General features: G+C 46.4%; 1 long non-coding RNA gene and 1 pseudogene across 2 annotated transcripts; both read right to left on the bottom strand.

Moving 5' to 3' along the window:
• Positions 1–1,443: 1,443 nt before the first annotated feature.
• On the bottom strand, positions 1,444–3,670 carry LOC123172943 (uncharacterized protein At2g39795, mitochondrial-like; annotated as a pseudogene).
• A 5,142-nt stretch (positions 3,671–8,812) lies between these two features.
• On the bottom strand, positions 8,813–13,130 carry LOC123182636 (uncharacterized). 2 transcript variants are annotated; one of them, XR_006492271.1, is made up of 6 exons: positions 12,637–13,130; positions 12,443–12,563; positions 11,349–12,366; positions 10,688–10,826; positions 9,957–10,016; positions 8,813–9,087 (listed from the first exon to the last, which is right to left on the bottom strand). It is a non-coding gene; the product is annotated as an uncharacterized lncRNA (long non-coding RNA). The 2 variants fall into 2 exon arrangements; XR_006492272.1 differs by having other exon boundaries at positions 9,957–10,019.
• Between the last annotated feature and the right edge of the window lie 254 nt (positions 13,131–13,384).

The following is a 13,384-nucleotide window of genomic DNA, read 5'->3' on the forward strand; positions in this document are numbered from 1 at the left end:
GCCACGAGCGCTCGCACCCCATCTCTGAACTACGCGCCTCTGTCCATGTGCGCAGCGCAGCTCCGGCGAGGGCAACGGTCGCCGGCCACTCACACCTCACCGCCTTGCAGCACCGCCCTCCGTTTCTCGCTGAAGAAACCTTCCCCACTCGTCGATTTCGGTTGCAGCTTTGTCATCAAAATCGGATGCAATTTCCCCGGCTGTCCGGTTGCAACTCCTTGCCATCGACTCTCATGGTTGCAGCATCCCGGTGCGCCGCTCGTCGCCCTCGCCGTCGAGCTTGCCGCACAGGCTTCTGCAAACAACGTCATCAGTCAACCATGAATGGATGTTGCAAAACATTTCGTCAGTTGTAGCAGAAACGTCACCGCCGCCGTCGCGGGTCGCAACTCCGCCGTGGATGGATGTAGCAAAAAAAATTGTTGGTCTTAGCAAAAACCAAAAGCTGTTGCAGCAAAGACGTCACCGCCATCGTCGCGGGTCGTAGCTCCGCCTTGGATGGATGTAGCAAAAAGTTTCATTGATCATAGCAAAAACCAATAGCGGTTGCAGCTTTGTGCTATGTGGTTGCAGCAAATAAACATCGTGACCCGGTGGTCGCCATGGCTACCGTCGAACTAAGAACAAAAGTCCGTTCCAGCAATTCTGACGGCTGTTCCAGCAAACGACGTGGCTGAAGGCAGGACACGTGTTTGTGTGGAGTCAGAGAGCAAGAGGAGAAGAAAAGAGATGTGATCGAGACGAAAGGACGATGGAGGATTCTGGAAGAAAGAGGAAGGATAAGGAAGCTCTGCTGGGGTCCACAAAACACATGGCTGGTGTAGAGTTTGTTTTGGTGAGTCGGCTCTTTAACATCATTGGAAATGTAATGTTTATGGTCTTCTTTCACAACAATCCAGTGACAAAACAGTGGTTTGTATTCTGCCATTAAGGAGGTGAGCCACCAGATAGTTGTCTCTGGAAGAATGATCACCGATTATCCACTTTCTGCCATAGAATCGACCAGGGGTCTTTAGGCAAGCGGTGTGTTTTTTTAACCATCGTATCATCCAATCCTGATACGCTTACTGGGTAAACTGAAGACAAGAGTGTAAGAGACAGCGATCCTGAGAATATAACCATCGAAGATCTCTAGCACAGTTGTGCTTGTTACCCTGAATCCTCTAACCCAAACTCTTGTGAAACTGAGGGAACAGAGTGAAATAAACTTCCCTGGTAAAGCACCTAACAATGTGCATCTACTGGCGATAAGTTTAGTATTTCCATAACTGGTCGATCTAGCCTTAGGCTTCTTATTGGTTGATGCTGGTACCCAGCATTGGAAAAAAAAAACAATATGAATGTTTTCATGGCTGGCATGTACCCATCATGATCTCAAGGACATGGGACAATTACAAGAACAGTACGACTGAGCAGATCAGCAAAAAATGGGATATAAAACAGTTGACAGTGGAGATTTGATGCATTTCACACTCGAATGAAGAGAAGAAAATTAGCAAAATACGATAGAACATGGCGACGCAAATCAGGCAGCATCTTCCTCCCAGCTAGCACGACACTGGCCTCGTACATTTTACTTACTAGTACTTCTAGACCATAGCACTATACTCATGGCTGACAGCATGTTAATTCATCATACATCAATGGGTCACAGGTTAGATAGCAAGATAAAATGCTGAAACTTTCTACACCTAACAGGTCCAGCAAAATATAAATCCAGCTTGGCGTTCACCAAGACCACCAGACATGTTCTTTGTATTGAAACAGAATAGCTGTGGCAATCATTTCTGGAGGAAGTCTCTCATCTTCTTCAACCAAACCACGTACTCCCTCTCATCCTTGCACATCATATACTCGTGCAGCCAGTCATGCAGTGAGTCCTTGATCCCCCTCACCTCAAGACACCCGTGCAGGGACTTCCGAATGCTCTCCTTCAGAACACTGTAGAAACAGTGAGCAACTAAACATCAGAACAAAACCGTAAGATGCAATGTGCTTCAGCAGTAATCTATGTACTTCAGTAAACAGAAGACACGGGTGAATAATCAGCAAGGGGAGAAACACATACTAGAAAGAAATATTAACCTTGTGACCAAGGATCCATGTTAGTATCATTCAAGGTATTACCATTTTATTTGATTATTATTCAGCAGCCCTGGTTGGAGCTTATCATGATGATTGAAATTGGAGGAACAATACAACCTAGATGAGAAAACTTGAACTTACGAGAACTGTGGCCCCTCGTTCGCATACTTAGCATCAACGCTGCTGCGATTCAGCATCCTCATATTTTCAATTGCCAGTTCCTTATCTTTAAAGTTGCACACAAATTCCAGGACTGGAACTTCTGGTCTTTCAACAGTGACAACCATCTGAATCACAGGCTTAAATGAGTCAATATGATACTCAGCATGAGAGTCATCATTGTTCACATCTTCGTCAGTATCAAAATTTGTGTAGATAATTGCTTTGACTCTCTCTCCTGCAAGCTCTCTTTTGAGAACTATGGCTTGATCACCAGGGTTATCAATTATCTCAAAGGGGAAGTCTTCTGGTAGTTCAATGAGCTGTTAAAAACACAAATGAAAACAAGTATTACAGTCATGTCATTTTTTTAAAATATCAGAGAAATATTTACAGAAAAAGGTTCTTTTGAAGCAAAACTAAAGCGTTTCTGCCAAGTAACAAGACAAAACAATCTGGTTCTTGCATAAGAATAGCAAGGTATAGTATAGGACGTCATAGCCTTGTACCCATCTTTACATGATCGCAGCTATAAGATTTTTCACACTGATATATATAGCTTATAACTAGAGTTTATGGATCTCGGACAACAATTAATACTATCGTAATACTCAACCTGTTGCAAGGAACATGTACATTTCAAATGTTCACAAACTTTCTCTATTAATGTCCAATTGACTCTTTAATAATGCAGCAGATCAATAACTTGAACATCTCAAAAACTAAGCTACCAAAGTCAAGTTTGTGAACCTGTTAGCAATGTACTGCCAAGTTTGATTTTTACCATCGGCACCGCTACCACCTTAATACTGTAGTGTTTAATGAGTTCTTTAATGTTGTATAGCCAAAAGCAGAGATTGCAAGTACTAGTTTGTACCACATAATAGGCTGCCTTAAACCGATACTCACCTACATACAAGATCAGCAACCTACTAACTTTGGCTTCCAACTGTGAGCTGTAACCAGCAAAATAATCACCTTAATTTTGGTTATGTTCCTAATATTTTCCAAATATGCGGGATCAAGGCATTTGTCCCAGTAATCACACAAGAAAGAACAAAGCTCAGTAGCTGATAAATGGAGTCGCAACGAAAAGAAAATGCAGGGGCGGTGTTAGGGAAGTCAAGAACCTTCGCGGAGGCCTCCGCCGGCAGGAAGACGCGGTCGATCTCGTTGCCGATGAGCCGCTTCAGGTTCTCGTCCGGGCAGATCTCGGAGGGGGCCACCGAGGACTGTGACGCCAAGAAGCGGCGGCTGGTGATCCGTGAAGGAGGGGAAGCGGCGGCGGCGGAGGCGCGGAAACGTGCCAGCGAAACGGGTGCGCGGAACGTGGCGGAGGAGGGGGCGCAGCGCTGGGACAGGGCGTAGACCTCGACGAACAGGCGTCGCGGCGGAGGAGCCCGGCGGCGAGGGACGCCGACGACATAGTGGCGACGCTTTTTTTTTTTGGGAGTGTTTGCTGGATTCGACGACGGCTTGTCGCTGCGAAGACTAGGGTTTTACCGGAGTTTGTTATAGGGCCGGAGAATGGAGACTTGAGGAAAGGTGGTAAGAAAGGCCCAGCCCAACCCAGTTCACTTGAGAACGACCCTCCAGCCATACAGCTCATTCTTCATTTTTTTTGCTGGCCCCCAAATACAGCTTATTTCTATTTCTCAAAAACAAAAACATACAGCTTATTCCTATTGTGTTCTATGACAATGCAACACACTTTCGCCGCATACTCATAGAGGAGGTTCTTCAGGCGGTTTAACTCTGGAGTACTAGTTAGTGTGCATGTGCAACACACGTCTCCCTTAAAAAACATGTCAATGCAAAATCCAAACTATGATTACATGATCATATATTTTGCTGTTCTTTGTCTCGCTCAAGATTGCTCCAAATTCAAAATTATATTTTTCACTGTGAAATTTTAATATATTTGAGAGACTTTACGATAAGACCAATTGAGTAATCATATATTAATAGCAACGGCTGAGAACAAATATTACCACACCGTACCCAAACAAAAACGATCAACAAAATAATCAGGAATGACACGTGCTTCTCTTCTCACCTTGGAGTAACATGAAAAATAATAATTATATTATTACTTATCATCTCCTTAATATCTTTACTATAAAAAACATAAATAATGCAAACTCTGTCTTTGATGTAACAAAATAATAAGCACCACCTGCAAATATACAAGTACACAGAGTCAAAGTGACAAAGTCTAGAGATTTAAATTAAGATTTTACTCACCTCTACACCACCGTGGTGGTAGCTTCATCTTGCCGCGGCATCGCAGAAACAATCATCTTCAGCTAAAATGGCCCTTGTTTTTCTACTCTGAAATCTTTTGATATGCAATGGTGTTGGCAACAAGTATCTTATAAATGGTGTGCTTGTTGAAGTGGAATCTTATCAATGTGTGCATATAACGAATGAGGTTGTGGGCATGCCTTGATCAACCGGTCAAATATAACTTCCACCTCGATGTAAAGTTCCTTGTTCTCCATGAGACAATAGCATTCATCTCCCCATACGGCTGCACGTGAATATCCGCATCATCTGATTAGCATATACAATTCAAGTTTCTCCAAGTTGCATCAAAGGAACCATGCTTGATTGTTAGAAATATAATGTTCCGTGTAAAGCTAGTTGTCGCTATTTTCATAGCAGCAATTAAAGAGTTGATGTTCTTCTCATAGGCTCAAGAGTATCTTCTCGATCAGAATACAGTGGAAAAGAAGAGAAATAAGTAACCAAGTAAGCATCATAGGGAATTTCTACATTGTTCTTTCATTTTGTAAACCATTAACAGTTGGACTCTATAAAAACTGTATACTGTAAAGTTCGAGTCATTTACCCAAAACCACCACACTTGGGGTTAGGGTAACAACTTGGTACCACATTGAAGGCAGGGCACAAAAAACCACCGAAAATGCGCCTAATGCGTAACGTGGAACACTGACACTCGAATTTAGTCGTGAAAACAACAAAACCGACAGGTAGTGCCCGCCTGTCAGAGCTGATGTGGCAAAGACCAAGCACCAAACAAGCTTTGACCAGCTGAGGTGGCAAATGAGACGCGGACCCCGCCTGTCTGTGACTACATGATCATCTTTATCCCTTTTTTTCTATGCGACATTACATCGAGCACCAGCGGGGGTTCTCGCGCCCGGACAGAAGGATGCCCATGGATGCGCCGGGGATGGCGGCGACGACGCGAGGTCGCCGGCGCCCAAAGGGAGCTCGCCGTCGAGATTATTGTTGCGGGTAGTCCTCCCCTGTCCCGCTCCGGGGCTCCATGCCTGCGGCCAACACCCTGCCACCGGCGGTGCGCCCGTACGACAGAGCCCCAGGAGGTGGTGTCGGGGGGAGAGAGAGATGGGAGGAGGAAGAAGGAGATGGGTGGATGACACGTGGGGCCCATGCCTCCTCTGCTAGCTCATTTGCCACCACAATTGGTTAATCTATTTTTTGCATTTAGTCCTTGCCACGTCAGCCCGACAAATGGGCCCAACTTGTCAGTTTTGCTGTTTGTGTGAGCTTATCAGACAATCAGTGCTCCGTGTTACAGGTTAGGCGCAATTCTGGTGGTTTTTTGTGCCCAGGCTAGAATCTGGTACCAAGTTGTTACCGTAGCCTCAAGTGTGATGGTTTTGGATAAATAACTCGCAAAGTTCAAAAGGTTAACCTTGTACTCCTTCTCTCAAACCATACATATGGAAGAAATGAGTTGAAAAAATTCAACATTAGGTGCTAGCAACTACCGGCCAAAAGGAATTAGATGGTGCCCATGGTGCCCGCACGGGAATCGGCCCAATAAAGAAACAAAAATAGCTGAAGAAATCAAGCATTGGACACATATATATGCCGTCGTCCCGCCACACATGTCGTCGAGGGTGTTGAAGCACAAGCCGTCTAGGGTGCTGTTAGACTGTATATACGTAGCCCGTATACATATTGTATTGTATCTTTTGATACCTCTATATATATAATGAGATAGCCACACCCTGTTTAGGGCGTCGAGCAGTTTCTCAAAACATACGTTTTACATGGTATCAGTTTAGAGTTATGATGTCTTCCGCTGCACCCGCCGCCTCCGTCGCATTGGCCCCCGCCGCCGCGGCCGCCTCCTGCGCCGGCCTCTGCCGTCGCCGTTCCTTGCCTCCCGGCCTCTAGCTACGGCCAGGTGGCACAACCAGCCTCCCGGTGGAATCCCTTCGGGCTCCCAGATCGGATCGGGGCGTGGCCATGACGATCTGCCGCCGCCGGTCTCTTTCGGCGGCCCGTCTTCCTCGACCACCGCAGTTGCGCCGCCGCCCTACCAGGGTCCGCCGCCCGCGTATGGCGCCGCCCCTGCCTCGACCTACGTCGCCCCGCACCCGTACGGTGCCTCGTCATCGGCCTATAGCCCCCCGTGGTACAGCGCCCCTGCATCAACCCATGGTGCCCTACCACCGCCACGTCCGCCTAGCCGGCGCCTCTCTACGGCGCGCTGCCCCCACAGACCTACGCGGCGGCGTCGCACCCTCAACCCTACGGGGCGCCGCCGCCTTCACTGCCCTACGGGGCCGCGCCTCCTCCGTCACCAAGGGACCCGGCGTCGCCGTACGCTGGTCCTATGACCGGCTGTGGCGCACCTTTGGCGATCGGCCCGCCCCAGGAGACGGATCCATCGATGGGTCTCTACGCGCCACCGACACAGGATCGTGCTGCGGCGCCATCGCCGTTTTATTTCTCGCACCTCCTTCCGGTGAAGCTCACGCCGGACAATTACCTGTCATGGCGGGCTCAGGTGCTTCCTCTTCTCCGCAACCGCTACCTAGAGGGGTACGTCGATGGCTCCATCCCGTGCCCTCCGCCGTATCATCCGGCTTATCATGTATGGGTGGCCCAGGATCAGGCAATCCTCTCCGCCATCCAGTCGTCGCTCACTCCGAGCGTGTTGTCGCTGGTCATCTTTGCCGCGACGTCTAGGGATGCTTGGTCGGCGCTTCATAGCAGTTTTGCCTCAGTCTCATGCGCGTGCTCACTCTATACGCATCGAGTTGGGGGAGACCAAGCTTGACGGCCTCAGCATCACGGACTACTTCAACAAGATGACTGGTCTCGCCGACACGTTGGCCTCGATCGGTCAGCCGCTTGGTGATGAAGACTTCACCACCCATGTACTCAACGGCCTTGATGACGACTATGATAATCTCATCAAGAATGTCCATGCTCGCGAGGCTCCACTTCCGCCCCGTGAGCTCTACGCGCGCCTTCTTGGCCGCGAACAACGCATCAAGGCACGCCGTGCCTCCCCGAGTTTTGCCTCCGCCAACGCCGCAACTTGTGGCAAACCCCAGAAGCCGTCGCCGCTTGGTGGTAAAACGGCGGCCTCGCCTTAGTCGGCTCCACGGGGCGCGGCGCCTTCCACCGGCGGCAACCGGCCGGTTGCGTGTTGTCCCTGTTGCGGCGCTCAGCAAGCCTGCCAGCTGTGTGGTATTGAGCACCACATTGCCTCCCGCTGTCATCGTCGCTTCAAGCAAGATTTTCTGGGCCTAGGCAACACTACTAGGGAAAACCTTATACATAGAAATTTAGCAACAGCGCGGGTCAAAAAAGGGCGCTAGTGCTAGATAGCAGTAGCAATGCAGAAAAAACCGCCCTGCAGATACAATCGTAGCAGTAGCGCGTGTAGCTGTAAAAGCGCTACTACTAATATTCCCATTGGTAGAACGATAGGCTACGCATAGTAGTAGCGGGCTTGGAGGAAGCGCGCTACCGCTAGGGCATAAGTAGTAGCGCGTTTCCTAAGAAGAGCGCTACTGCTAATGGAAATAAAATAAAATGAAAAACAAATAGAAAAGTAAATGAAAATGAAAGAAACAGAAAAAGGAGAAAGAAAAAAATAAAATGTAAAGCAAAATAAATGAAAAAGCGAAAAAAAAGAAAGGCATAGCTGTAGCGTGTGTTCGTAAGAGGCGTTATAGCTAACGTAGCTGCAGCGCGTTTCCTAGACCCCCACTATAGAAACAGAAAAGGAAATCAAAAAATGGGAGAAAATTACATAGCACTACAAGACATATGTCAACTTGTGACCCTAACTATTGGCCACTGAAAGGTCACTGTTTTTCATTTGCGACATTTTTTTAACCAAAAACAGAAGGTCAAAAGCTGGCAGTCATAAACTGAAATTAACGACCTTCTGTAAAAGGTCGTTGGTTCTTCGACCAAAATTTTGGTCACTAGTAGCCTCCCCAGACCACGTAGGCATCCAGCGTGGCAAGCTGATGTGGCACAAGAATCAGCCCGGTCCAATTCGGTGTTTATATGGGCCAAGCCCATTAATTCAGCCCATTTATATATTTTTTCCTATGAATTTTTTGTCAGCTTCATGGATCAAGCCCAACGTTGCAGCCTTTTTATTTTTGGGCCAGGGCCTTTTTGTCTCAACAATTTCATTTTTTCTTTTTTTTTTAGAGTGGGTTCACTAGTCAGGTGGGTCCCCATTGTCAGGTTCTAGTACTAGGTCCTAGCCGTCGAGGCAATATTCTTCAATTTAAATACCTAGTAATTAAATTGGCACATAGAATACATGAAATACTTCAAATGTTATCAACCATCGAAGTGCTACATCATATAACACACATACAAATGTGATCAGCATCAAGTTTACAATCAGATAATTACAAGCTCCACAAGTGTACAATCACACGAGCCAGATTCTGCTACATCATATAACACACATACAAATAGGAGCAGCATAAAGGACTCCATTACTCTTAGAACTAGCTCAAATGAGCTAGAACTATTCTTCCTCCGACTTCTTTGTACTGATGCTCACGAAGAAACATGAAAGCCCAGCATCTGCACGTTACAAAACAAAATATTTAGGAACAAAATAGAAGTAGATCTAACAACATATTTAACAATAAATAACAGAATAATGAAGTTCATGAGACATTTTAGAATCAACTTGACAATGTTTGCATTGGACACATCCAAAACTAAAATTACTAAGATATATCATCAACAGCCATATAGCTTTGTTTAATATTACTAAGATATATAGCCATTAGTTTGTTTTAACATGGAACCCAAGAGTATGTGACTCTAGCACCCTGAGAAAGATGTTAATATGCCATCATACTAGCTGATAGACAAACATTCCAGGAAGAATTGATGCTTGTTTAACAGGTACAATCGATACTGCTATCTCTAACAGACAAATTTAAAGTTTTTAATACATTTTTTCTATTAGCAAATCTGAATATGTTACTTCCTGATTCATGGCTGCATAGTCCAGCTAGCTACACCAGTTTGCTCTCATGCAAAAATTAGAAAAAAAATGTATCATTGGTAATTATGCAACTCTGTTTGGAGTCATTTCTCCAAACAGTTACTGCTGTTATAGTTACTGCTGTATCCTAATTAATAGTACTTTACAGTAGATAAACATTTGTTGATGCTAAAAAAGACAAAGGCTTGTACCATGACATGTCCAGCAAGCCTAATTAATAGTGTCAAACTGTAGCAGGACATAAAAGAACAGTACAGTAGTAACTTAAGCATGCTCCCCTGTAGACACACACACACACGCACACGATCAATTCAAACCCAAACAAATCAAATCACGCTCTTCATCTGGACCGCTACAGATCCATGTATTAACGCTTAGCATCAAGCATTAGGCCATGAAGCATCTGTCCGATTTGTTCAATAAGACGAGTACATACCTGACTCCAGGTCGATGTGGTGGATGGGGCTGTACTTGAACATCTGGTCCAGGGACGAGCCTGCTAATCCAAATCGAACAAACAAATTCATTAGGAGGGGATCGGAGAGACAAGGAAGAAATGAAGTAAACATACATACATGTCTATATATAAGCAGCAGAAGCAAGTAATATAAATACATCCTCTTTCTTCCTCTACAACACTAACTAGAGCAACATCAATCATTGTACACAAGGAGCAGCAGCAACAAGCCGATAAAGAAAGCTCAAGATTTGTGTCTTTTGCAAGTTTTAGCACACTAGTACATGCATTAAAATGGAAGCGCCGCTGCTGGGTTGCAACAGCCAACAAACTATAGGGTTACCGTCAAGTTAGCATTACAGAAAGCGAAAAGGAAAGTGGAAAAGACATGGCAACCTATAGTTATGCGGAGAACATCGACAAGTAGCCAACAGGATGAGCATTGTGCAGTTTAATAACACAGTGTATTAATCTGAATACACGTGAATAAAACTAGCAGTGTTATTAATACACTGCTAAATGAGCATTCAGGATGCTTATTATACATGTGAACAAAACTAGGCCAAAACATAGTAAAAAAACTGCTAAATGGACACTAGCAGTAAAATAAGCATTGTGCAGCAAAAAAAGCAAGCAGGAGCTAATGGCCTAGGAACTACTAGTAGGACAGTGAAACGAGGTGAGTATGGTAGATCTAGGCGGGTGGATACATATGAACTAGTATAGGCAGGCAGCAGCATCTCTTCTCTGAATCTCATGTCCCCGCCCCCACGGTGACCGATTTACTAGCTGTTGTTTGCAAGCAGCGAATCACCGGATGGTCTTGTCACCGTTCGTCTGGCCATCAGGCTACAGCAGGGAACAATGAGGTGTTTAGTTGGATGCAGATCATAATTTCAGAACACATCAAAACTGACCGTGGAAAGCATGATAATGGCCTAAGTAGATCTGAGATTTCACACAAAAGTGGCAACTAAACTAGTGCAGAAGTGTATTCATTTCTCCTGAAAAATGCGATCCTAGGACTCCGATTGCATATCAGATCTAAAATACAAAACGAAATGACTAAACATCACAGGTCGGAGGCTTAAATTAGGGACTACGAACAGTTCATGTTCCTGACCAATTCAGAAGGGTCGCGCGGATCGAACACTAATTGCCGCATCCTCGCGTGAAAACAACTAGACCTACACGGAAAGGTAATCGAGTAATCCCATCACAGCTCAAATCGCGCATCAATTACAGCCTAAATATTCCAAACCAGAGAAGATCCATGACGGGAAACCCTCTCCAACCAATCAACACATCTGAGAAACCGCATACGAGTCGACATGAGAAGGGGCAAGAGGCGGGAGATGGGGTATGACGAACCTGGATGCCGTGCTCGAGGCAGTAAAGTTCCCAGCACGCGTTGCCGACCTGGATGCCAGCGTGCACAGGAAAGATCCATCAACTGGGAAAATCATGGCTCCACGGGAGGCTTGAGCCTATCAGCCTCCGGACCCTGTCCTTCTCCGTGTTCTCCAGCAGCCCCTGCATGCATCATCCACAACAGCAGACCACCACATCAACCGCAGCTCAAGGAAAGGATTTTACAACAATATTAGGTTGCAAAAACAACTCTAAGAGACTGACATTGTAAGTTCATTGACATTCACAAGCCATTTGCATTTTTATTCAAAACTGTGCAACACCATTGACATTACTTTCACAACAGAAACAAGAAACCATGGTGCATTGTAAAATGACTACATTGAAGTTTTGAATCACTGGATTTAGAGAAACTAGAGAACATCCCGCTGGCATGTGTACAAAAGCAAGTAACTAATCCAGTATTAATTATGTACAATGGGATATGTGCAAAGCAAGCTTTCCAGCGCCAAATTAGCAACTCCACTGAGAAAAAGCTGCTGACGAATTGATGTTATAGTTTCTGAATTCATAACGGGTGCACGGCAGCTACGACTTGCAAATAAGTAAAATTTATGCACCAAGTAACATACAGAACTGATATTCAGCTAGCATTCATGTACAGTATGATGCAACTCACATACTGAACTAGCAACTTAATTGTTCAGTTTACTCCTTCACCATGGCAAAAAAAACATGTTATAGTTTCTGAATTCATAACATACGCATGACAGTCGTGACTTGCAATAAGTAAAAGTATTTTCTTCTACAACTACGTGTAAAAACAGAGGATGATGTGTTGTAAAACAGTCCCTAATCACCATCTCCCAGAACTACCCATGTCTTGAGCATTCAGCTAACCCTAGGCCAAGCTACAAAGGCAGATGCCGACGTAGAGCTTGCCCATGGTTGGGCGTCTCCTCTCCCTGCATCCAAGTCGAGTTGGTGATGTTGCAGCCTTGCAGGCGTGCAGCTGCTCCTGCACATCGGGGAGGGGAATGGAAGGTAAGGGGAAGAAGAAAATGAAAAGGAGAGGAGATGATTGGGGGTCTGACCTTGATGGCGTCAGGGTAGCGGTGAAGCTGCATCGCTCATGTGAGGGAGACAAGATGAGGTGAGGAGGAAGACTTCCCATCGATAGCGTCCCGGTGCTCGAGCAACGACGGCGTGTTGGATCTGCAAGGGAGACAAGATGAGGTGAGGAAGAGAGGGAGGGAGATATGTGACGAGGACAAATGGAGGGACTCACCTGAGTCGCCGGAGCAACGCCGGAGCCACGCCGGCGAGGTGCCGGAACGCAAGAGGAAGATCTGGTCGGGGGAAAGGGAGCAACGGAGGTAGTGGAGCTCAGATCTGTCCTGCATGGATCTGCTGCTGGAGGTGGCTGGGTTGGGGGAGGAAGAGAAGGGGTCGCCGGCTGTGGAGGAGGCCGGGGTTGGGGGAGGTCTGCGGCGACGGCGGCTGGGTTGGAGGGGATCGATCCAGAGAGGGGGAAGAGGTGGGTTGGAGGGGATCGATCCAGAGAGGAGGAGGAGGAGGAGTCGTGGGGATTTTCCCTCTCGTGTGAGAGAGAGATGGATCTCGCTGCGCGCGCACGGATCTCGCCGGTCGTCGATTCCCGCCTGAGGTCGCCGGAGGTGGCGGCAGGCAGTGAGGGGTGGAGCGCTAGGGTTCAGTTCGAGAGAGAGAGAGGAGGGCACGACGGGTTGGGTGGGGTTAGCGAGAGAGAGAGAGAGAGAGAGAGAGAGAGAGAGAGAGAGGAGGGGGTTTGCTGCGGTTGGTTGGATGGATCGACGGACGGATGGATGATGTATGGATGGACAGATGTTTGCCATGTCATCAATCCATGCCATGACTGATTGCACCAAATAGAATGAAGCTTATGTAGTATTGTTTTTTTAACCTCCTATTCCGGATAAACATTTAACATGGCACCCTTTTATACTTTGTTAAAATGAGTCAATATTGTGCACATGTGTGTATCTTGGGATGACAAA

Source organism: Triticum aestivum, chromosome 1D, assembly GCF_018294505.1.
Source record: "Triticum aestivum cultivar Chinese Spring chromosome 1D, IWGSC CS RefSeq v2.1, whole genome shotgun sequence".
In the NCBI taxonomy this organism is placed as follows: domain Eukaryota; kingdom Viridiplantae; phylum Streptophyta; class Magnoliopsida; order Poales; family Poaceae; genus Triticum; species Triticum aestivum.